The sequence below is a fragment of the Lemur catta genome, chromosome 7 (assembly GCF_020740605.2).
Source record: "Lemur catta isolate mLemCat1 chromosome 7, mLemCat1.pri, whole genome shotgun sequence".
NCBI lineage: Eukaryota > Metazoa > Chordata > Mammalia > Primates > Lemuridae > Lemur > Lemur catta.
The window spans coordinates 78850339-78877319 of NC_059134.1; the positions used below are offsets into that span (position 1 = coordinate 78850339).

At 38.0% G+C, this 26981-nt stretch overlaps 1 long non-coding RNA gene across 3 annotated transcripts in view; it reads left to right on the forward strand.

Moving 5' to 3' along the window:
• LOC123642543 overlaps window positions 1-26981 on the forward strand; it is a 132463-nt gene that overhangs the window by 35803 nt on the left and 69679 nt on the right. For all 3 annotated transcript variants that reach the window (XR_006736477.1, XR_006736478.1, XR_006736476.1), the window contains exon 2: window positions 24731-24803. This is a non-coding gene — a long non-coding RNA (uncharacterized LOC123642543). The remainder of the gene's footprint in view (window positions 1-24730; window positions 24804-26981) is intronic.

Below are 26981 nucleotides of genomic sequence, written 5' to 3' on the forward strand. Positions count from 1 at the left end.
CCTGGAGTTCTCTAAATCTATTCACATTCATTCGTTCATTCATTCTCACTATGTTGCCCAGGCTGCAGTGCAATAGCTATTTACAGGCATGATCATAGCTCACTACAGCCTTGAACTCCTGGGCTCAAGCAATCCTCCTGCCTCTGCCTCCTGAGTAGTTGGGACTACAAATGCACACCACCATGTCTGACTCAAGGTCTATTTCTTGTGCTGAATACCTTGCTTCCTGAACTTCTTGATTTCAATTTTTCTGGTTTATTCCCTTGTTTTGGTGGAGTAAATCCTCCAGTAGCTTTCTGAGATAGCGTACATGGAAGGTAAATTTTTTGAGATTTTAAATGGTTGAAAATGTATTTTATCTTCATATTTAATTGATAGTTTGGAAATAATTTTCATTCAGAGGTTTGAAGGCATTGTTTTACAATCTCCTAGCTTTCCATGTTACTGTAGAGAAGTCCAATGCCATTCTGATTCTTGATCCTTAGCCTGTAATATGATCTTCCCCCCACCTCTAACATATATTCTCTTTATCCCCAGTGTTTTGAAATTTTATTATGATGTGCCTGTCTTAGTATGCTCAGACTGCTATACCAAAATAACAAAAACGGGGTGGTTTATGAACAACAGAAATTTATCTCTCATAGTTCTGGAAGCTAAGAAGTGCAAGATTAGGGCACCAGCAGATTCAGTGTCTGGTGAAGGTTTTCTGGTTTGTAGATGGCACCTTCTAGCTGTGTCCTATCATGGTGAAAGGGACTGACTAGCTCCCTGGGGTCTCTTTTATAAGGGCACTAACCCCATTCATGAGGGTGAAGTTCTCATGACCTAAGTAAGCATCTCCCAAAGGCTCCTCTCCTCTGAGTATTTTCTTTTTTCTTACAAATTTATGCCTTAAAAGAAATTCCTTTACTGTTTCTTTGTTGGGGTTTTGGGAGGGACTAGTGGTGAATACATGTATTTAATCATTCAATCTGTCAACTTTATTATGAAGCCCTTTGAGTATCTCCTTTTAAGACTGAAGATATTTTCCCCAGAAGTTTTCTCACTAGACTTGCCCTCCCATATCATTGGCGAGGATGGAGCTGTATGTTAATCCATAAACCAATCACTGGCAAGGGGACCGAGGTCACTTTGATTGGCTCGGACAAACTGTCGTTCACTCCTAGCAATGAGAAGGAGCCCCTTTCCTGAACACACAGCTGAACAACTTGAGAGTGATATTTAAAATATTGAACAATGGATAGAGCATGGACACTGGCCAATCAAAATGGGCATGTGTGTTAGTTTGTTTTGTGTTGCTATAAAGGAACACCTAAGACTGGGTAATTTATAAAGAAAAGAAGCTTATTTGGCTCACAGTTCTGCAGGCTGTACAAGAAGCGTGGTGCCAGCATCTGCTTCTGGTGGGGGCTTCAAGGGGCTTCCAGTCAAGGCGAAAGGCAAAGAGGGAGGAGGTGTGCCACTTGGCAAGAGCAGGAGCAAGAGAGAGAGGAGGAGGTATCAGGCTCTCCTGTGAACAAATAGAGTGGGAACTTACTCATTACCTGGGGGAGGGCATCAAGCCATTCATGAAGGATTCGCCCCCATGGCCCGCACACCTCCCACCTCCAACACTGGGGATCAAATTTTAACATGTGATTTGGAGGGGACAAACATCCAAACTATATCAGCATTCTACCCAAAAAAGAGCAAAGGAAACCCTGTGAATACTCTAGTGAAATCTGTTTCTTCCAGCAAGGAAGAAGCTGGGAAAAGATTTATATAAACCACCCATGGTGGTTGCAAAAGTCTTGGTTCTGGCACCTAAATATTAATTGTAGAAAACAAAGCATAAAACTGCTTTGGAGAAAAGACTAAATCACCTCATAAGGACCATTACAGCCTGTAAATTGTTACCCAAAATAGAATTGCTCCATTTAACAAATCTTTTCTTAGAGCAGCTTACCAACCTGAACTGAATTTCATTGCAGGGAGCCAGAGTACATACGAATTACAGAGTTGAGGGCACTTTCCAATTCTGGCACGACCTTTACGTAAAATGTTAATCCAGTACGTTAAGAGTGAACTTTTGGAAAAAAGGTTCTACCTCAATGGTATTTTCAGTTAATTGGCTTTATCTCACCTGCCAGCTCTTGATTGATGATGACTGGCTGAAGGGCTGGACTGAGAACTCTGGGGTTGGGCTGGGATCCGCTGGAAAGAGCACCGTGTTCACTTACCAAAGTGTGTCTGAGTGTTGGCATGGGGCATGGCAGCACTTGGGCCAGTCTTTCCTCTCTTCTTTTACATCATTCGTATATGGGCTGAGGCTCCATGGAGCTAGAGCCTTCCAGGTTATGAACTGTACCTAAGACAAGGGGACACCCTTTCTCATGGGTGACATTCTCTGTCTAGGAAAAGGAGCATCCTTGAGGAAGAGTTCTCAGAGATTTTGCTAACACCAGTGTCAGAAGGAAAAGGAAGCTTTCTTGAGCTTCATATTTGAGAAGAAGGCAGAAGTCCAGGGTCCAGGGGTGTTTTAGTTACTCTGAAAAATGAAATATGAATGAGAGAACTATGAAATATTTCCAGAGCTCTGCAACTAGCACCACCAAGTTTGCTACTTTTGTTCTATGGTGGTAATAAGCAGTCAAAAAACTTGTGTGCTTTGGGTCATCAAATATGATCATGGGTAGGAAGAGCAACATGATTTCAAGGGATTAAGTGAGTGACAAATATTACAGGAGAGGAAAGCAAATGGAGTCTCTGGTGTCTTGGGTACAGAGGAATAGAGAATGGGAGGGACAGGCTGAGAAGATGCTCTCGGCTAAGCACCAGAAAGGGCCTTGTAAAAGTTTCCAAACACAATGCCTGTACTATTGAAAGCCTTTCCTATCATCTGCTACTCTTTGGATTGGGTGCAGTTGATATTTTAAGCTCTGTTTTTCTAATGAGTAAATTAATTTTCAGAGAAGGCAAAGTAACCCAAAGGTATACAGCTAGATAGAAGCTAATCTAAGACCAGAGACAAGTTCTTCCAAGTTATAGATCAGGCCTTTTCCCACTCTGATAATGCCACTGAGACCCAAAACAGAACTTCCTGATTTGGAAGATTTCTAGGAGTATATTAGGCAAAGGCCGGGTGTGTGTGTGGGTGGGGAAGAGAGTGTTCCAAGTAAAGGAGATAGCACTTGCAAGTCCCTGAGGAAGGAGCGAAAATGGTGGTTCCGAAGAACCCAAAGCAGACCAACATGGCTGGAGGAAAAAAAAAGCAACATGAACATTGGTATGAGATGAGGCTAAACATGTAGCAGGGGCCAGATCATGAAGGGCATTGAGGGCTAGTTTTCTATTTCTTTAGTTAGGTCTTCCCACACTCATCAACAGATTCTCTTCTAAATGAGATCAACACACTGTCTTCTTTGGACTCTTGCTAACATCAAATGGTACCACTCTTTGAACCACTGGTTGTGGGGGGCGTTTTAGTGGGGGAGGATGACAAGGAATTAGTATACGCATATATTTCTATTTACATGCCAATCTTAATCTGAATAAATAACATGTTCTGCACTTTAATGTGCTAATATTTTCCAAACGAATATAGATGTTGTGATGATTAAAACTCAAATTCATTTCCATGTACTCCTGAATTCCTGGGAGCTCTTAGCCATTATGTATGTAACCCTTATTTCTTCTGCTTCATCTACCTGTGACAACAAATACAGTTGCAACTCCTTTTACTCTACAAATTATTATGGCTTGAAAGTTTGCCCAAAGTATCACTCAGCTGTTTCTGCATGTTTCCATGGGTATGGAGTAGATCTCTTGGATTCTACCTACCTGAGTTTCTCCCTTTGCCTCCATACTATTGTCCTTGCTCTGCTCCCTTTATGATTCACTGCTCTTCTGTGCCCATCTTTGTTCATTCCCACCTCCCATGAACCCACCACTACCTTTCTTCCTTCCCCCTGCTCACGTCTCCCTTGCTACCTTTGTTCATGCTTACTGGTCATTTAAGCACTGCTACTGTTGGGCTCAAAGGCTAAGAAAGTTTGCTTTCTACACGGAATGGAATTCTGGCATAACCTCCTGAGGTCAGAGGGTGTCCCTGTCACTTCCCTGAGATAGACTTCCCCTCCAGCCATCATCTTCTGCACTTCTGCATGCACAGTTGCAGCTGATGTAATGAGTGCCAGCACAGGTGCTTGTGGAAAGCACAGACTTGCTTTTACTGCCCTTTTCCAGCCTCCCCCCTATACAAGGACAGCTTACTCCCCAAAATGGGACTTCTCCGTGGGTCTTGACACTTACAATTCCAGTACAAATGGCCCAACAGAAATAGAGGAAGCCTTTTGTTCCTTTAGTCCAAGAGTCAGCAAGCCAACTCAGGGGCCAAATCCACTTGCTTTTATAAACAAAATTTCATTGCAACACAGACACACCCATATATTTATGGATTGTCTATGACTGCTTTCATATGACAGTGGCAGAGTTGAAAGTTTGTGACAGAGATGATGTGGTCTGCAAAGTCAAAAATATTTACTGTCTGGACCTTTACAGGAAAAGTTTGTCAGACCTTTATCTAGTTCTAGTCCATTATCTATTCCATAAAACCATTCAAGAAATGGTTTTAGAATGGAAGGTGGGTGTTATGACCAGATTTATACTTTTCAAAGTTGTAATGACAAGAGGTGATGGTGGCCTGAACCAAAGCAACAACAGTGAAAATAAAGGATTTGAGAACTATTGGGGAGGTAGAACTGATAAAACAGAGTAGTTAATCAGGCGTTCCATGCCTCTTCTCTGAGATCCATCCCCCAAGCTCTAGGTACCAAAATTCTGACAATGGATTTTCTTCCTTGTTTCTGAGGTCTCCCTATTCCTGGGGATCTGTCTGGGTTCACTCCTAACTCCGCCTGAGTACTAGAGGGCTGTTCTCCTACTTTTGCCTGATTGCTAGGGCTCTGCTGTCTCCTGACTGCCCTCTCTGAGGCAGTTGGAGGAACTCACCCTCAGGATTGTATGTCTCTTACCTTTGTCCACAAATAAAAGATACTGCTAACTTGGATTGTATTGCCTTCTGATATCATGGACTAGAAGCTCTGTGGGATTCTATGATTTCTCTGTCAGAGTGAGCTTTCTGTTAGCAGTTGTATATTTCAGGGAATGGATATAGCTCCAAATCCAACTTTTCATAGTTTACTTGGTTCTTTTGTCAGTACCTGAGATGTGCTGGGCCAATTCCAGGATACCACAAAGGTAAAGAAGAGTAGGAAAGTGTCCTGTGGCTTCATTCTATTAAAAAGTACCAATTCTTTTTTTATTTGCTTATCTCAACTGATTAAGAATTTCTTGATGGAATGAGAAGTGATAACTCTCTTCTGCTTGTCCTTCTGGGGTTCTTTCTCAGTTCACTCTATGTCTCTATATGCTGATGACTTCCAATTTTATAGGTTCTCTTCTAAAATCTACAATAGATCCAACTGCCCACTGGATTCCTCCAGCTGGATGTCCCTAAAACACTTAAAGTTCAATCTGTCTAAAACCTGAAACCTTTATCTTATTGCTCCTTTCCCTTCTCTTCCTCTCATATGATTTGTGCTAATGAATGACAAGATTAACCAATCAGTCTTGTCACATGGCAAAAGATGTGCAAGTCACCCTGGAGTTATTAATTCTTCCTATATCCTTATTCTACAATCTATCAGGATTCTGTCTCTTAAACACATTTTTATTACTTTTATAAAAAAATAACATGCTCTAATTTTTAAAGGCTAGGACCTGGGAAAGTCTTAGCCTAGAGAAGTAATCTGGTCCTACTTTTTTTGTTTGGTTGTTTGTTTTTTGAGATGAGGTTTTGCTATATTGCTCAGGCTGGTCTCAAACTCCCGGACTTAAGCAGTCCTCCCATCTCAGCCTACCAAGTAGCTGAGATTACAGGGAAAAACCATTGCATTCAGCTGAAATATATTTTTAAAAATTCCTTATCTCATCTACATTCCTGCTGCCTTAGTTTAGTCTTTTTATGTCTCACAATGACTAGTCATTTCCTGGCTCATCTCTCTGTGTCTTGTCTTGTTCTGATCTAATCCTTCAAGGACAGAAACCAAATGACCATCATTTAACTGAGTACGAGATGGGAACACAGAAGGTCCTTGTTGAATATGCATTCAACTTTAAATAAAGAGGAAAATAAGGATCCCATGTGTCTTTTCCTTTGGATACTTCTTCTGAGCTAAGATCTTCTCTTGTCAATATCTTCCTTCTGGTTCCTAGAAAATTCCTCCTATGCTATGGAAGACCTCAAGCAAGGTTTCTACCAAGACTTTGAGAAGATTTGAAGCTCTTTTAAAATTAAAAGTTTAGCTTTTTCACAGGCACTGTTATGGCTCACTGGGGAGGTGGGAAGGCCTGCTGGGGTGAGAATACAAGTCAGGCTCCTGAATTTTCATAACGGAATGTCAGCCTTGCCACCTGACAGTCTAAAACATATGCCTAAAACATATGGATCTTTTTTCAATCAACACAATGTCTTCACTTCCTCTAAAGAGCTCAGTCTTGGACTGACTGATATTCATTCCTATCCAAGAAGCTCAGCTAAAAAGAGTGATATTTGAGAGATATTTGGAGCTAATCATTCAGTTTCTAAGTTTTCACCTTAAACCAAGTTAAAAATTTGTTAAACTTTTTGTTTAAACCTCAGCTCTTATTCCATTAGAAATGTCATCACTGAATAACATTTAAGTGATATGCTTTCTGGTTTTATGTGGGAATTATAAAGAAATGTTTATGTCTGAAGATCCACCTCCAAAGTATTTGTCCATTATCTTATTCAATGTTTCTTCTTCAAGGAAAAAAAAAAAAGGTTTCTAAAGAAGTATAATGCTTTTTATATTGGGTAATGAGAACTATTATAGTTCTGTTCAAGACAAAATTCAACATCTGAGCTACCTCTTTCTTCTCTGGGTACAATAATTATAGACAAAATAATAAAAGAGAAAATTTAAAGGATAATAACACTTTAAAGAATAAAATAAATGTTTTTTTGAAGAAGAAAGAGAACAGAAATGGAAAGCAATAAGTGGGGCTGGAGCTGAGGGTCTGCTGGGCTCTGGCACTATAAACAGGCAGAGGTAACTAGGAGTTCAGCACTCATGGGATGATAGGATCTAAATGTGTCAAGCAAGTGGGAATGAGACCTTGGATCATTGTTTGAAATTGGAGTTTGGGGTGGAGTACCACTCCATGAAAGGAAGCTTAACACCTTGTTGGCTTATTCTACCTGAATATCAAGGAAAGAAGGATAGAAGCAAACACAGCTTCAAAGCCAGAACTTTTGCCAAGCTGCCTTCTGGCTCAGTGACTGGAGCTGTAATGTCACAACTATCCCTATGGGTCAGGAGCCCTGATGTAACAGTATAAGATCTATTTCTAGCTTGGGATCCCAGCAGGGTTGGGCAAATTCTATTGAAAACCCACCAAGAAGGAAGGAGAAAGAATAGATGGAGGTATGAAATCCTAAATAATATTGACAAAACTTTCTCCTACTCAAGACAAACCTGAAAATCTAAGTTCCATAATTCATAAAGAAAAAAATGCTAAAATAGCCACCAAAATAAATTATTGAAATTAATTCTTTATCAGATGAAATAAAAATAATCAAACAATCTGAAAAAGTTTTCATAATGAGACATTTATAGTCTTTCACTAAAAAGATAAAAAAAGAAAAACATTCACAAGGAAGAATAAGAAAATATGGAACAAAAACATGCAGAAATGAAATTATAATAGGCAGATCTAAAAATAGTCTACTAGAAATCCTAGAAATAAGATGGTATAAACTTTAGGAAAGACAGAACCAAAAAGAGAATTAGGAAATCAAAGAGTAGAACTGAGAAATTGTGAAAAGCAGCTTAGAGAAAGGGAGGATAGATTGAGAAGGTGAAATTTGAGTCTAGCAGAAGCTCTAGCAGAATAGAATAGAGGAAAGAGTGGAGAAGCACCAATTAAAGAGACATTGGCCAAGCATTTTTTTAGTGTTGAAGACATAAATCCTCAGATTAAAAATGTAATCCAGGCCAGGCACGGTGGCTCACGCCTGTAATCCTACCACCACTCTGGGAGGCAGAGGCAGGTGGATCGTTTGAGCTCAGGAGTTCGAGACTAGCCTGAGCAAGAGTGAGACCCCATCTCTACTAAAAATAGAAAGAAATCAGCTGGACAACTAAAAATATATAGAAAAAATTAGCCAGGCATGGTGGCACATGCCTATAGTCCCAGCTACTCGGGAGGCTGAGGCAGAAGGATTACTTGAGCCCAGGAGTTTGAGGTTGCTGTGAGCTAGGCTGATGCCACGGCACTCTAGCCCGGGCAACAGAGTGAGACTCTGTCTCAAAAAAAAGAAAAAAAAATGTAATCCAGGTTCTAAGAAGGATAAATAAAAATAAATGCATACTTAGATGAATCTTAAAACAATTAAAGATAAGGAAAAATATTATAAAGTTTCAGTTATGCAAGATGAATAAGGTCTAGAGATCTTGTGTACAACATTGTGCTTATAGTTAATAATACTGTACTGTGCACTTAAACATTTGTTAAGAGAGTAGATCTCATGTTATGTTCTTACCAAAATAAAAAACAAAACAAAGCAAATGAACAAAAAACTATTAGAAAGAAATATCAGATTCTTAAAGGAATGACAATTAGGCAGACAATTGACTTCTTATCAGCAACTATATATAGCAGGTGACAATGGAGCAATATCTACAGATTGCTGAGGGAAAATCACTGTCAATCCAGAATCCTATGTCTGGCTAAACCACCTGTGAGTAAAAGGTTAACATCAGGCCTGGGACCCAAGTATAAGAAGCCTTTCCTTGGAAGAAGACATCAGTTCTGCCTTCTCACAACATCATTTCCTTGGACACTTCCTGAGTTAAGATAAATATGAAATGTTGCATGCTAAGAGCTAATGACCTGTCTTGTTTACTGTGAAATTACTGATTAGTGGGAGTATATCTGGAGTGAGGTTACTGTAAACAAACATGTAAGCTTTAGGCCTATATGACAGGAAAAAGATATAAGATTGATGGGAAACCAAGGCAGTGGGTTCTTTGTGCCAAGTAAAACCGCATACACATTGAAGTTATCTCCATTTGTTGCACACATCTTGTGTAGGGAAAGAGGAGATACAAACAGCTGTGTACACAGTAGTAACAAGACAGTTTTTCCTGACTTCTGTCCTTCTATAAATCTGAATAATTTGATAATAGATGAAATTCTATTGTGTTATGTGAGTGTGTTCACCAATCCTAACTTGTGATCACTCCTGGGGGTGAAATCCTCATTAAAATAAAATAAAAACATTTTTAACTTAAAAATTAGAATTTTCCATTCACAAACCATTATTGAACAAACTATAAAGGGAATACTTTAGCAAGAAGAAAATTGAACTCAAGAAGGAAGACGGAGATGCAAGATACAACAGCAAGCAGAGAAGCTAAAAAAAGTAAATGGAGAAGTATTTTCCTATTTAAAAAAGTGAAAATTAAATCTCTAAACCACAATAACAGAAAATGAGGTGGGTCTTCACTGGATACTTAGTATGCTAATATCTTTGTTCTAGTTGAGTGGAGATAAAGATACTGATCCTGAATGACTTTACACTCTTCTGGAAACACTTATAAAGGTTGTATTTTTAAAATTATAAAGTATTTATTTTTAAAATTTAAGAGGAACCATTAAAAGGATAGAAGTATTCTCCATAGCTTCTGAATTCATAGAGAAAAAGGAAAATATAGAAAATTTTATCAGTACAACCAGAGAGTAGAAAAGGAGGAAAAAAAGAAGCAAAGAGAAAGGAGGAGATCTAGATAATCAGTGAGTTTCCCTTTTGTTTTCTATGGCTGACAGGAAGCCCAGATAAAAATTTTTTTCCCCAATAATTTCATTCTGTGTTTCTAGTATGGTTATTTACTTTTCATAAGATAATTTCAGATTTCTTTTACCTTCATTTTAGATATATACTCATTCAAGTTAATTTCCTTTTTGTATTAGAATCATACCATTTTAGACCTGGAAAAGTCCTTAGAGATCTTCTATTACAGGGGTTAAAAGCAAAACAGTTATGTTATCATGATCTTATCTTATGCATAAAGCAGACATCATTAATTAAATACAGTGTTCCTTCTCACTAAGCCTAATCATGATCTTACAGTACTTTTCAACAAGGCTTTTTGATAAAAAATCCTTATTTTATTTTATTTTTTTGAGACAGAATCTCACTCTGTTGCCTGGGCTAGAGTGCCGTGGCATCAGCCTAGCTCACAGCAACCTCAGACTCCTGGCCTTAAGCAATCCTTCTGCCTCAGCCCTCCGAGTAGCTGGGACTACAGGCATATGCCACCACGCCCAGCTAATTTTTTCTACATATATTTTTAGTTGTCCAGATAATTTCTTTCCATTTTTAGTAGAGACAGGGTCTCGCTGTTGCTCAGGCTGGTCTCGAACTCCTGACCTCGAGTGATCCTCCTGCCTCCCAGAGTGCTAGGATTACAGGCGTGAGCCACCACGCCCGGCCAAAAAGCCTTATTTTATTTTGTTGGCACAAGAGATGAAACCTATTTACTAATCCAGATCTAGTCCAATTATGTCTTTGATAAATGAAGAGACTGAGACATGGAAAGGTGAGGCAATTTACCCAAGGTCACAGAAAAACTGAAATAAGAACCAAGCCTATCAAGTCCATTGTTCATTCTTCTATATCAGATGGAGTCAATAAATCTTGGAGGTGTCTCCCAATGAAAATAACTTCAAGAACCCCCAGGAATACTGCTGTTAGTCTCCTGAAATCTTACTTTCAAGTTTTATTTTTATAAACCAGTTGTAGTTTCCAATTCTGGACAAGATAAAATTGAAACATGTCATTTCACTCCTCCCACTAATCACACCAAAAATCCCTGGACAAAATACATAAGTATGAAAAGTGGAGAAGAGAAAGTAGATTAGCTAGAGGCCTAAGAACTCGAGAACTTACCTGGAGGTGAGTTCCCTGGGTTTTTTTATTACCTTTTATTTGTCCTGCCTTTGGCATGGGAGAAGCCTACAACTTGGACAGAGGCACAGAAAAAAAAATAAATAAATAAAAATAAATAAATAAATAAAATATATATTAATAGCCACAAGAGAAGCCTCTGCTTTCTAACTAAAGAACTGTGAAAAGTTCTTAATGAACAGTGTGACCCAGTGAGTCAGAAGCCATTAGCCATACTTGCCTGCTCTCAAGGTGAGTAACACAGCAGGTCATGCCCCTCATGCACCTTAATGGGCACTGCAGGGAGTAGAGACCATGCACAGAACCCTGTTTTCCAAGTCCCTTGCAATAAGGGGGAGGTGCCCTTCCCCTGTGAAGACTGTGGGTGGAATTCTGACTTCCAACCCTGTATTAGCCTGCTCCTGTGTCATAACCGAAGACCACAGAGTGAGTGGCTTAAAGACTAAAATTTATTTCCTCACAGTTCTGGAAGCTGGAAGTCCAAGATTAATGTGCTGATGGTGTTGGTTTTTGGGGAGTCCTCTCTTTTTGACTGGAAGACAGCCACCATCTTGCCATGTCCTCTACCTTTCCTCTGTGCCCATACAGAGCGGTAGGGGCAGGTAGATCTAGCATCTCTTCCTCTTCTTATGAGGACACCAGTCCTATCGAATTAGAGTTCCACCCTTATGAACTCATTTAACCTTAATTACCTCCTTAAAGACTCTATCTCCAAATGTAGTCACACTGGGAGTTAGGGCTTCAACATGAATTTTGGAGGGACACAATTCAGTCCATAACAACCCCTGAACCTCTGTCCTACAGTAATGTCCTGTATGCATGGAACCCTGACCTCTATCCTTGCCCTACACTAATGAGTAAACAAAATTGACAAATTGTACTTCATCAAAATTAAAATCTTTTGCTATATAAAATACCTGCTGAAAGGATAAAAAGATAGGGCGCAGACAAAGAAAATATTTACAAATTACATATCTGATGAAGGACTTGTATCCAGACAATATAAAGAACTCTATAAACTCAACAGTAAGAAAACAAACAATCCGATTAGAATATGAGCAAACGACTTAAATGACTTAAAAAACAGATACTTGTCTAAAGATGATATACTGATGGCAAATAAACACATGAAAAAATAATCAACATCATTAGCCTCTAGGAGAATGCAAATTAAAGCTGTATGTGCTACCATGACACACCTATTAGAATAACCAAAATAAAAAATACTGACAGTACCAAGTACTAATGAGGAATGTAAAATGATGGAGAATAGTTTGGCAGTTTCCTGTAAAGTTAAACAGATGCAGACCATACAACCCAGCAATCTCTTTCATCCATGTTTATCTTAGAGAAACAAAAAGTTTGTATCCACACAAAAACCTGTACATGAATGTTCACAGCAGTTTTATTTGTACTGTAACAGTCAAAAACTGGAAACAATCCAAATGTCCTACAACAGGTGAATGGATAAACAAACTGTGGGACATTTATACTATAGAATACTACTCAATAATTAAATAGAATTAACTATTGATATGTGTAACAACTTGGATGGATCTCAAAGGAATTATCCTGAGTCAAAGAAGCCAGTCTCAAAAAGGGTTACAGATCTTTCCCATGTAGTGGATATGGCACCCACCCTGATACCAACCGTCCGTCCCCAGACTCGACCTGCAGCGCAGTCCCTCAGCGTCCTACTGATGTCGGATGCGAGAGCCTGTGCTTTAGTAAGAAGCAGCTTCACTGGAGACAGTCAAGCCAAAGGTTGGACAACTTTCCCAGAACAGAAAGGAAACTCATGCATTAGAAAAGGTGACTAATAAACCTACCAAAAGAATATGGCTACACAAATACCAGAATCTGATCAAACAGTTTAAGGATTTCTTGGGGCCTTTTGGAACTGTGTTAAAGATTTCACAACAGGTGAAGTAAAACCTGAAGAGAACACCTGTTCACAGCATTGCTTACAGAAATATTTAAAAATGACAGAAAGCGTAGCCATGAGATTTCAGGACTATCATATTCAGCAGGATGAAGCTCTGGCAGCCAAAGCAGGACTCCTTGGCCAGCCATGACAGAGAAGTCCTGGTGGATGGACTTTCGATGGAAGATTGCCGAGAGCCACTGCACTGGAAATGAGGAGTCATCTGACAGAATCCCCTGAAAGCAGTAGCTGCCATGTTAAACCATCTATCATGACTATTTGACAAATGGAAACCACTGGAGAAACAAAATTGCTGTTTACCAGGAATAATCAAAATTGAAGGTCTTATTGTTCAATGAAAATGCTAAGATGTAACATTTATGGAGGCCTTCAGATTCAGCGGCTTGGTCACTTGACTAGGAAAATAAACCATTGTTTTTTCAATTGTGACTGTTAATTTTAAAGCAAATATGTGTTTAATCATGTATGAGATAGAAAAAAATTTTATTACTAAAAAGAAAATAAATGGAAATACCACTGAAAAAAAGGGTTACATACTGTCTGATTCCATTTATATACTATTCTTGATGTGACAAAATCACAATGGTGAATAGATCTATGATTGCCAGGAGTTAGATTTGGGGGTAGGATGTGACTACTAAGGTGTAACTCAAGGGAGTTTCATTGTGGTGATAAAACAGTTCTGTATTCTGACTGTGGTGATGGCTACACCAATCATAGAACTATAAACACACACACATACATGCACACCCACGCACACACACACGCACATATCCCCAAAGAAGTTCACTAAAACCTGGTGAAATCTAAATAAGATCTGTGCTTTGGAATATATTGTACCAATGTCATTTTCTTGGTTTTGACAATGTTCTATGGTTATGTCAGTTATTACCATCAGCAGAAATTGGGTAAGGGTACATGGGAACTATCTGTACTATTTTTGGAATTTCTTGTGAGTCTAGAACTATTTCACAATAAGAAGCTATAATTTTTAAAAATGAGTTGTAACAAATTTTAAAAAATGTTCTAGTCTTAAGCCTGTCCGACTTCAAAGTCACAGCCCTTAACCACTACACCACACTGGTAAGGATCCCCTGGAAAATGCCTGTATTAGTAGGCACAAATAAGGGGCTCTTTCAGCTATTGGAAATTCTTTTTGTCTCCTTAGACCCTAGAAGGAAAAAACACAAAATAAGAAACGGCTAATTGGGATAATTATGACATTTGAGGTGGGATAATTTTAATAGATTTTATATACTGTTTCAACTCTTTTAGGGTAAATCCCACTTGTTTGTTGTGTAATGGTCTCAACAGATATTAAGAATTCTCCTTGCTAGATTTTTACATCTGTATTCAGACATCACCTTATTCTAGATGTTTTTTCCCTTGGATATTCTTTTTGTTAACATTTTTACTTCAGAAACCTCTCTCTTGTCATTTTAGGCAGTTAATTGAGAGCAAAGCTTAAGGGAAACCAACATATTTAAGATTTTTAAAATTGGAGACTATGCTTTTGATTATTTTTCTTTCTCTAATATCTCATTAGTGTTATCACATTCCTGAAATATCTAAAATGGTTAAGAGTGTGAAAACCACAAGTATTGGGAGACCTTAGGAGACCACATTTTGAAGCTCTCAAAAATGTTAACTGGGAAATACATAAAACAACCCTATTTGTAAGGGTTAAGGTCATGGGAAATACATCTGTTTGCATTTGTAGAGTATACTGTCATAGAAAACCACACTGCATGAAGCAATGGAGCAAAAAGCACAGCAGCCCTTACATCATCTGCTAAGCACGTATATCACAAATTACTTGAAAGCAATCATCATGATATTCTGGGTCCCACCAAATTGTTATGATTAAACATCCACAACAAAGGCTGTGCCCAGAAGCCTTTGTTCTGAGCAGGGTTTATTTGAAGGAAATGGAATGTGATTGTAATAAGAAGCCTGGGCTGGCTCTGTCTCTTCAACTCATTAGGCTGCTATACTGTGCAAAAGGCAGTGGGGTGAAGGGAGACAGGCTGGGAGAGGCTCATAAGTTCCACACAACACCCTGGGGCTTGACAAGGGAAGAGGGATGACAGGTGCAGAGGAGATATATGAAGTCCTCCATCAGATAGCTCCTGCAGAGTTGGAGTCCTAGCCTTCAGGGCAGAACTCTCAGGAGGGTGCACTCTATCATAGTCAAAAATTCCAGTGATACATTGTTCATGAGAAAAATCAGACAAGGCAATTACAGGAAAGAGCAGGAAGCCACCTCCATCTTCCAATCAGATTTTCAATATTTAACCATCACTTCCTAAGTACAGTTGGGCTTGCTGAATTATGCAGCATCCACAAGGCTGTCGGGAGAAGATTTGTTCCTAATAATGGATTTTTGCATCACAAATGAATAGGGCTCTTCGTCTTTATATTCATGTCTCCTGCCTGTGGTTACTTCTGCCTAATTTGCATTTTTACCTGTGACTGTGCCTATATTATAAGAAACATGAAAAATATGAAGAATCCTCTTTTATTGTCATGGCCTATGAGTGCCCAAACTGCTTGACCCTATAGTAATCAAATACCCTTTTTTGGATATTTTGTTCTCACCTGTATGCAGAGCTTCAAATGGGTACAAATAATATGTGGTCAAATCCAAATGTGCTCCTTCCATCAGAAGAATAAAAACAGGCACTGGCCTGCCGGAAGCTGAAGGTGACAAGAGCTGAGTTGAATCAAATAAAAAAGGGAGCCTTGGGCATTTTTCATAACAGCACTGAAGTTAGTGTTGGCTGGGAATGAGGACTGTCCTGTGGGTGGCTTCGAAGCTATGGGGAGGTCATTCGCATGTAGCACATTCCTCTCAGGCTGTGGGGGTAAGTGTGGTGCTCATTTCTCTTAAAAAGGGAGAATATTCACTTGCTTAAAGACTGCCTGGGCTATGTCCTTTTCCAGGCACCATCTAACTATTAGGATTTCTAGATCATACTTGGCATTAAGGATGTCATAACAAACTTCACTTTCTAAGGCTTCTGATCCTTAAATATAATTTAAGGAAAGTAACGGTTTATTTTTTATCTCTCATGCCTTCATTGAGGCTATGCGAGGAAAAAGCAAGAACATCAATATAACGGTAGTCTCATGGCTCCCTCCTTTTCTCCCTCTCCTCCTTCCCTTCCTCTTCCTTCTTTCCTTCCTTTCTTTCTTCCTTCCCTCAGCAGAAGTTTTTGAGTGCCTGCCATGTGCCAGGTAGGCACTGTGCTAGGCTCTGGAGAAATCACAGCTAACAAGATGTAGCCCGTGTCTCAGGGATGATTTTACAATCCACTGTAGAATGCAGAAAAGTAAACAGGCAATCACAAACCAATGTAATAAGTAGAACAACATCTTATGTTGCTAATGATAACAATAATTGGGGTTTATGTTCATTAGGTTGTTCTGTCAAGTACCGCTTGAGCCAGGTAATAATTTTGTTCCTATTTTACTGAAAAGGCTTGAGGCTGAGTCAATTTTGCAAGTTCATAAACTTAGCAACTGTAAAGCTGGAATTTGAATCCTGGCCTGTGGAATTTGAATCCTGTTTGTGCAGTCCTAGAACTCAAGCACTTAACTTTGACACTAATTGGTTGCTGTGGGAAAACAGGGTAGTGGGAATGAGTGTCTTACATACTCTTGGAAGACCCAGAGGGTGGTCATGGAAGGCTTCTAAGAGGAAGTTACAACTAATCTGAGAAGTGAAGAAAGATTAATAGGGGGAAGAATACGGTATGAAGAATAAGATATATATCAGTCTGAAACCTGGCTATTTCTACTTCTTAGCTCAGATGAAATGTTTAGCTTCTCAGCCTCAACTACCTTATCTATTTAAAAAAAAATGAGGCTAATATCACTATTTCAGAGTTGTTAGAATGGAATGAGACAGCGTATGTGAAAGTTCTAACCTAGGCCTTGGCATTAGGAAGACACCCAGTAAATGTTTTATTTCTTCTCCATTTTTCCAAGCAATAATATTCTTCTTTTTACCATGTGTACCATGGAACATGAGATCTTCATTAACCCCAAAGCCATGGGATAATTCAGATAGTTTAAAATGAGAGTTTATATTATTTATTCTAATTTATATTAGTACTAACCCTAATATTTCCTTAGTTATTTTGGGTATTTCATTTATCTACTTGCTTAACAACTCATTCAGCTATTACTGGATATATTTTAAGATAAACATTCCTGGAGGAAAAAGATGCTTGGCCATTTCTCAGAAATAACAGTGCCTGAAAGGAGCATTTATCAAAACAACTAAAAAAAATATCTCTGTGACTGGTTGCTGGATTAAAAGAAGAGGACATGGATCTAAAACATAATCAATTGCTAATTGTTTCTCAAGTTCATGGCCATTTATAACATTTAAAAATAACTGTGTACATTATGAAAGAATCACTTCCAGATGTAAGAAGCCCCTCTTCTCAACGCCATTTAATTAAATAGTAGGTACTGCTGAAGCAAACTGATGCAATTGGTTTAAGATAAATGGATGTACCACTGGTACCTCAAGATGAATGCTCCAAAGTAAGACTAATAATGTTTCTTATTAAACCTCTTTTCTTCTTGTGTGTCACATCTCAGTTAATGTCATTACCGTCTTCTCAATTACTCAGGCTAAAAACTTGGACTGATCTTGGCCCCCTCCTTGTATCAAATCAGCTGTTAAATGTGGTAGGCAGAATTTTAAGATGGCATCTGAGAGTCCTGCCCCTGGTGTAATATGTGCTATATAATCCCTTTCCTCGGAGTGCTGGATGTCATTCCAGTGACTGGGTTACATTATATGGCAAAAGTAAAGGGATTTTACACATGTGAATAGGTCAGTTCATTATGACTTAATTGGGGGTAATTATCCTGCATGGGTCTGACCTCATTGGGTGAGCCCTGGAAAAGAGGGCTTTGGCCTTCTCTGAGCCCAGGGATTCTGAGTAGCAGAGGTTCTCTTGCTGGCTTCAAAGAAATAAGTTGTAATGTTATGGGAGGAAGGAGCATGAGACATGGCCCTGCGAGTGACCTGTAGGAGCTAAGGGGTGTTTCCAGTCAAGAGCTAAGAAAATGGGGAAGTCAGTCAAATAACCTCAAAGAAATGAATTCTGCTAATAACCTGAATAAACTCGGAAGTGGATTCTTCCTCAGTCAAGCCTCCAGATAGGAATGTAGCCCAACTAACACCTTGACTGCACCCTTGTGAGGCCTGAGTAGAGACCTAGCTAAGCCCAGACTCACAACCTGCAGAAACTGTGAGATAATATTGAGAAATGTATGTTGCTCTAAGTGACCACATTTGTGTTAATTTGTTATGCAGCATAGAAAACTAACACATTAGGTTCTTTTAATGCTCCCTTCCCAATATTACGATTGCCCTCATTCATGCCCTCGTATCTCTTACCTGAACTAATAACTTTCTAACTAGTCTTGCCATTTTTAATTTCTTATTTCTCAGGAAGTCCACTGCCACTATATTTTTTCTTCCAGAAATGCAGTTTTGATTGTCTTTCTCTTTAAAAACTGTCATTGCTCCTGATTTTCTCCACAATCAAGGGAGTATAGCTGAGTCATTTTAGTTATGGGTCTTGGATTTAGAGAGCTGTGGATTTGAATCAAAATTCTAATGCTGAACTAGCTTTATGAACTTGGGCAAGTTGATAAATCTCTTTAAGCCTCAGTTTACAAAATGTGGATCATAATTTTACCTTCCTCATAGGGTTATTGTGAGAATTAAATGATATAATGCATGCAAAGATTATGTCACATAGTATGTGCTCAGCAAATCATAGCTATTATACTCATTATTATAGAATTAAATTTGAACTCCTTATTCTGGTACTCAAAGCCACCAACAATCCTCAGTAGCTTTTCTTGCCATGTCTCCTTCTACATCTTTCTAGAAATCTTATGGACTAGCCATGCCAGTCTATCAATGAACTTGAAGTTTTTGGTTACATATTATGTCCTCTTTTTTTTTTTGTCTGCATATTTATTTCCTTCCCTCAAATTAGAGTTATTTTCTCTGCCATTCCATACCTATCGAAATTCCATTAATCTTTTGAGGCTCAGTTCTTATGAGACCTCCCCTCTTACTAGAGTTAGCTGTCAGCTGGCACCTACAAATGTCCCTATACTTGTTACCGAAAGCCTGAGCCTACTTGCTTTGTCAGAGGCCCATTCTGATTTGTAATGCCGTATAAGTTGTTATTTGTTGTAGCAGTCCTGCCTTTGATCTTTTGACTCAGCATTATTGCTCCCTTCCTTTGTGTTCCTGCAGCAATGTTCTTATATCTGTGTTTGGTATTTCAAACTATGTTTTGAACTTCAACCTACTCACATAATTGTGTACCGTTTTTATATTCCCGGTTCACTTGGCACATAATGAGTACTCAGGTCCTTGTGGGGATGATTAAGAATGAGTTTCATTGACCTCCTTGTCAGTCTTCAGAAGGATGAAGCAAAGTTTTGTAATGAATGATATCTACTAATGGTTGACTGGCTTTAGAAGCATCTTATTTGGCTTAAATAATTAAATATTCTACATAAGAACACATCGAAGTAAACTATGTAGGCTTTTTAAAGCACAATAAAATCTATAAAGATCTAGATGGCCAATTTATTTAAATGAGCATATCTCTATCTCCATATACACTTCTTTGTCAGAATAATTTCAGATCTTCTTTGTGCCAACAAATCATTTTTTTGCCAAGCGATTGCATTTATGATTCTGGAAAAATCTTGAGACACCACCTAGCCTGTGGATCTGGAGATTGAAATCCATGTAAAGTAGTCCTTTCCCTCTTCTAACTTATTGTTTGCTACATATTCTCTTTGCCTGGCTTCCTCTTCCCTTTCCAGTTGAGAATCATTCTTCTTACTGGAAAATGTAGACCTCAAATAGAAATAACATACCCCTGCCTTCTCTTTTTCATCTGGTAAATTTGATAACAGTTCCCAGAGAGTATGTGAGTTCTGTCCCTCTTCTTCTTCCCTCAAAATGTAGCTGAGGAAGTGGTTTTGTCTTTAGAAATATTACTTCATTTCTTTCTGAGCACTAGCTTTTAAAAATTCTGTTCTTAGACGTTTGGTGTTTATTATTAGTCATATCCTCCTTTATTTCATCTTTTATTCATTTTAAATCTGAGCTGGCTAGACTAGTTTCTTTTATGAATCCTTCACTTCTTAGAAGTTAACAGTCCATAAAATACTGTATATAACGTGTGTTGGGGGGTTGTGGTTTAAAAATGCTTATCATTTGCCAAACTCAGTGGTAGGTATTTTACATGCATTTTCTGAGTTAGTTTTTCGAACAAACTTATGTGGTATATACTATGATTTTCCCAAATAAAAAAACAGGCTTAGAGAGTTTAAGTGATTTTTCCCAGTTTGTGCTCTCCTTGCTGTCCCTACTTTACAAAGGAGAACTCTGAGATTTAGAGATGCTAAATATCTTGCTCAATGTCACACACCTAGCATTCAAACCTGCATATTCTTGAGTCTGCTGTAGTCTGGGCTTTTACCCTCTGTGCTATAACTCCTTCCTTCCCTTTGAAGCTTTTGACATCTGCTTTCTTAAAATTTTCAGCACATGCCAGCCTCTGCCCCATATTTCCTTTACTTATTACAAATTCCAAAATGACATGGAAACCATTCAGTTCTTCCGTGTTAGATGGAAGTTGGTCTAAAAATAGCAGTCTCTTTGCTATATTTTCTGTCACTTCGGAGATGATACTGTCAGTAAGGTAAGTAAAACAAGTTTTAACCACTTTACTTTGAGCTGTAAAAGGCTTATAGTAAATGTTGTGAGAGTTGAGATTTCCCATAAACACATAGCTTGCCTCTGTGCTAGTTTTGTCATAAAGGCAGTCCGTTATTTTAGAACGTGATAGTTCCCTGAGACTGCAGGAAATTAGATGTACAGATATTGAATACTAGAGTTGGGTATTATGATGGAGGACTCTGTTTGCAGAAAAATAAAAAATCCTTAGTTGTACCACAACTTTTAAGAAAAAAAAATTGATGATAGTTCTACATTTCAATTTATTTTCTTTAAGGATTTTTTTTCTTTGTAACTAATGACCCCAATTGAGATATCAATGACCTCAATTGATAGCAATGGATCTGCCATTTTTGACACAACGAATAACTCCAATCTAGGTTTTAATGGTAATAAGTGTAGAAGAAATAATATTCTTTATTAGTAGCACTGATACCTTTTTAATCCCTGCTCATATTTTAGGAAATACCTGCAAAGGTATAATAGATACTCATAATTGCATCAACACTGCACTAAAGGCAAAGATGGCTACACAGCTAGCACTAAGCAATTTTGGCCAACCAACAGGAAATGTCACACAGTGATAGCTTGAAATGTTTATTGAAAAATTCACGGATGAATGTCCAAATTCAACATGTGTAAGTAAATTTAGGGATATTAATGTGTAATTATGAAAACTCACGGCTGCCAGTATATTTTAGGAAGGGATTCATTATCTTTAACTTCCATTTGATTAAATACGCTGTATCATACTTCTATAACTATCAACTCTGTTTCTCTCTCATTTTATCTTTACTCAACTGGTCTTTACTATTCTCCCAGTGTCAAGTTTAAGAATTCCACTAAGATTATACCTCACAGAGGTTCAGTTTGAAATGATGAGAAAGTTCTGGACATGAGTGGGGGTGATGGTCATGCAACAATGTGAATGTATTTAATAACACTGAACTGTACACTTAAAAGGAGTTAAAAATTCATGTTACATAGATTTTTACACAGTGAAAAAAATGATCTAAGTCTTAATAAAAAAAAAGATTATCCCTGGGCTTTCCTCCTTCCTTTTATAGTTAATTCATTTCTTTCCAGAAGAAATTCCCTTTGGTTGCCATATTCTTCACATGAATTATACCAAATGCAGGAATAATTCATTGTTACTTTCTTATAGTAAAATATCAAATTCACCTTTGTTATCTGTCTTAGTCAAGGTTCTTTATTAGTAACAATTAGAAATCTGTCGAAATTAGGTTAAACAAATGGGAAATTTATTAGAAGGGAATCAGATGGCTTTTTAAACCCTAGGATAAGAAAAGAAGCTGAGATTTTGAGGGTCTGGAACTGGCACATGGGAAGCCAAGAGCTGAAGTGTCACTCTCTGCCTTCTATGGGGTCGTAGGCTACTAACTTAGTGATTAAGTCTATACCTCTCCAGGAGTTATAAACAATGACCCATTCTCAGAACAAATAGATCAAGGAGCCTATAAGATGCTTTTCTGTTATCCATTACCATTAAATAAATATTTAGTGCTACTGTCGTTCATTTTCCACATTTTCACAAAGCCTCATAATACACCAGGTAAGCATACTGCCATGTACATAATAGAGGCTGAATAAATATTTATTGAATAAATAAATGTTATAACTCACTTTTGGATGCTGTCACACATTCCTTCTTGGATATGAAGGAGATGCAACAGTGGTATCTGTCCCTCCATTGACTTGTTGTGCATATCTGTATTGCCCTGGGCGGGATTGATTTGACTGATCTGACACTTTATCCTTGTGTTCCTTGCAGACTTTAATTTTCCACCTAACGCATGAAAGCCTTAGAAGATCAAATAACACTAGTCTAGGATAATGATCTTAGAAAACCATTTGATTAGTTTTCTTTGAAAGTCAGGCCTCCTGATTTGAAAAATTGTTTTTTTTAATAATTAAACAGTTTGAATTAATTAAAGGTCTGAGTTAAGAAAATCTTTGCAAGAATAGACTTCATTTAAAATTTTTTTTTGGTACAAATTGTAGCTCTACTTGAGTGCCAGGAACTTAATGCTTTAAGATATCCTTGTGGTGAGATCAGGTCAATAAAAAACTGGAAGAAGCAGCAGGAAGTTCCTTGGCAAAATTATTTTATACCAGACCCTCCCTGGCTCCTATCTGGGACTTCTCCCTCCCATTATTTTTCCTGATTAGATTTGGTCCCTGGGACCCCGGTCCTTAGATCTGCTTTTCTCCCAGCATCTTAGCAAGTCCTTTCTGATTTCCACCCAAAATCTTCTGATCCATTGCCAACAACTCCAATGTGGTTTTCTAGTATCTATCTTTAAGTATCTCTCATCATCCCCTTGTGAAAATATTAATTGTTTACTCTACTACATGATTTAACTCCAACTCCCATGCTATAGACTAAGACTGACTCCCAGTCACACATTCCTGGTAAAGATCTGGTTCCCCCTTGTGAGGATACATTATTAATCATTGATATATTTCCAAATATGGGTCTTTGGATCTGCTCTAATGAAGAGATATGACTCATTTATTAGTGTTAGCATCAATGGTAGAGTTGCCATACAAATTTTTGCCTACACTACAAAATGTGTTAGAGAAGGGAGCATTATTAATCATTACTCTGGAATAACAGGTACACATCAGGATTATTATGGGCAAACTGGAACTATTGTCACCCTAGTCATTAGTGATTTTTTGATTTCTCAGGAAAATATTTTGTTTCTCTATTGCAATTCACTTATTTTTCTTTATGTGTTTAAATCTTTCTCTGACTTTGCTCAGTTTTGGAAATAAGCAATTCAATAAATAGATTAGGGACCAGTCTTATTGAAATGCTTTTTAAAAGCAAACAAACATCATCCCAAGGATATTAGACTTTCAAAACTAAGGGACATTTGACATTTTACAACTTACTTGACAGGGACACTTTTCTTTTTAAAATACAGAATTGATTCCCTTGTCAGAAGGAGTTGCCTATTTTTTCTTTATTCATGTACAATCACAGGTCTTCACATTAGGATGAAACTAAGTCTTTAGGTTTTCTTTAGAAGCCCCTGTGACTTAGATCAGTATGAACTATAATTTAAAGTTCTGTTATTAAAAAAACATATCTAGAATTGACTAAGTAGTTTAGCCTCTTTTATGTAACAGTTTCTGAATTCCTAAGTTTTGGATACTTCTTTATACATATATTACATACACATATATTTATAGAATATCTGAATTGATAACTACCTCAAAAACTGTCTAATCTGGTGGTTCTCCCCCTTGGCTGCATATCTGAATATTTGGGGAGCTTTATAAAATGCTGTCTTTCCTATCTCCAGAAATTCTTTTTTTTTTTTTTTTTGAGACAGAGGCTCCCTCTGTTGCCCCAGCTAGAGTGCACTTGCTGCTGTGAGCCATGGCCTCAGCCTAGCTCACAGCAACCTCAAACTCCTGAGCTCAAGCGATCCTTCTGCCTCAGCCTCCCGAGTAGCTGGGACTACAGGCATGCGCCACCATGCCCAGCTAATTTTTTCTATATATTTTTAGTTGTTCAGCTAATTTCTTTCTATTTTTAGTAGAGACAGGGTCTCGCTCTTGGTCAGGCTGGTTTTGAACTCCTGAGCTCAAGTGATCCTCCTGCCTGGGCCTCCCAGAGTGCTAGGATTACAGGCGTGAGCTACCTCGCCCTGCCCAGAAAGTCTAATTTAAGTGGTTTGGGATGGGACCTAGTCATAGGCGTTAAAAACAATGCCTCAGGTGATTCTGATGAGTAGCCAAGGCTCAGGAACCTCTGATTTATTTCGTTTTACATCTGTGAAAACTGAGGCCCTCTTACTTCAACTATCACTGTGGGTTAACAATCTAAACATCCCTGTGAATTGCTAGATGTTTTTAAAAGGGCTCTGTGAATGTGACATCACCTTCTTTATTTAGAACTGATCATAATTTTTATGGCTTCCAACAGATGTCTTGGTTTCTTGAATTATCCTTTGACGTCATGGGACTTCTAAGGCACTTGCTGCCAAAGGAGCCGGAAGGTATGCCTCTTTTTCTGTTCTCCAGGTAGTAGAGCATATTTTAGCTTTTTATTTCTTGCCAGTATTTTTGCTTCAATTTCTTCATTTATTTTTTTGTCCACTGAAGTTTGTCTTCTAACACTTTAGATACGTGGCTTATACCCCTGAAGGTCTCACAACTTCACAAATATTTACCTTTTGCCTTTATAGTTGAGTGATAGCTTAACTCAGGGGTCAGCAGATCAATTCCCATGGGCCAAATCCAGCAGGCTGCCTATTTTTGTAAATAAAGTTTTATTGGAACGCCCATTAATTCATACATCGTCTATGGCGGCTTTCAGGCACAGTAGCAGAACCGAGTAGTTGTGACAGAGATTGTTTAGACCCACCAAGCTGAAAATATTTACCATCTGGTTCTTAAAAAGTTTTCTGACTGGTTTAGTTGGTTAAAATCCACCAACTATAAGACATTTGTAGGCATCGTGCCTCTGTGTTCTAATGTTAAATGATGCAGTGGAGATGTCAGAGGTCAATTTGATTCCCATCTATTCTTTCCTCATCCACATTAATGACTTGGTCTTTTGGGCTGTATGTCTAAAGAATTCTTTATTTATCTCTGAAATCTAGTAACTTCTAGGCTATATCTTGGTGTCAGTTCTACATCAATTTTTTCTTGGCATACTGTACATTTGATTCTTTTTTGTTGTTTATTTTTAAATTTTATCTTGATTAAATACAGAATTGAAAACCTGTAATCCAAAGATATCAGATATCCACATTTTTCTTTCACTTTGTAGGGCTTCTATAGCTCTGAATTTTTTCATGTTTATTTCATTTTGCTCACTTTTTTAGCCCTATAATCTATATATCTTATAGTATTTTCAGTAATATCTATTCATCCTTTCCCTGGGTTTTGTATCTCTGCTTTGAAAATGTTAAAAGTTTTATTAAATTCTTGGAGTATATGGGAATATGATTGATCACAATTTTATCTGCCTGGTGGCCACATTGTTTTTTAAATGAACATTGTTTTCAGGTGTCATTTTTTTTTTTGTTTCTTTCCTCCTTTTTCTTGTAATATCTTTATGTAGTTTGTGTAATGGTTTCTTTTTAATCATTACTTATCTTTGTTTTTTATCCATTTTTAAAATTTAAACAAATTTTAAATTGACATAATAATTGTACATATTTATGGGGTACAGTGTGATACTGTGATATATATATATAAAGTATAGTGATCAGATAAGGGTAATTAGCATATCCATCATCTCAAACATTTATCATTTCTTTGTGATAATATTCACTATCTTCCTTCTAGCTATTTGAAATCATATATTATTGTTACCTATAGTCATTCTACAGTGCTATAGAACTGCCATCCCCAACCCCTGACCCATAACCGACACTGGTTTGTGGCCTGTTAGAAACTGGACCTCACAGCAGGAGGTGAGCAGTGGGTGAGTGAGTGAAGCTTCATCTGTATTTACAGCAGCTCCCCATCACTCGCATCACCATCTGAGCTCCTCCTGCTATCAGATCAGCAGCGGCATTAGATTCTCGTAGGAGCACAAACCCTACTGTAAACTGTGCATGCGAGGGATCTAGGTTGCATGCTCCTTATGAGAATCTAATGCCTGGTGATCTGAGGTGGGACTGAGGCAGTGATGCTAGTGCTGGGGAGCGGCTGCAAATACAGATTAATGCAGGGAAAACAGGCTCAGGGATCCCACTGATTCTGCGTTATGGTGAGTTATATAATTATTTCATTATATATTACAATGTAATAATAATAATAGAAATAAAGTGCACAATAAATGTAATGTGCTTGAATCATCCTGAAACCATCCCCCCTGCCTCCTGTCCATGGAAAAATTGTCTTCCATGAAACCGGTCCCTGGTGCCAAAAAGGTTGGGGACCACTGCATAAGAACACTAGAACTTATTCTTCTTATCTAGCTGTAATTTTGTATCCTTTAACAAAGCCAAGAACAGAAAGTTAAATACTGCGTGTTCTCACTAACATGTGTGTTAAGAAAAGGCAAAGGCAATCTCATAGAAGTAAAATGTAGAACAGAGGATACTAGAGGCTGGGAAAGGTAGGGGGAAGTAGGGAATAGGGAGAGATTTGTTAATCACTACTTAGCTTTGAATGAGATAAGCTATTTCTAACTAGCTATTTGCAGGAGACAGGACAGCATT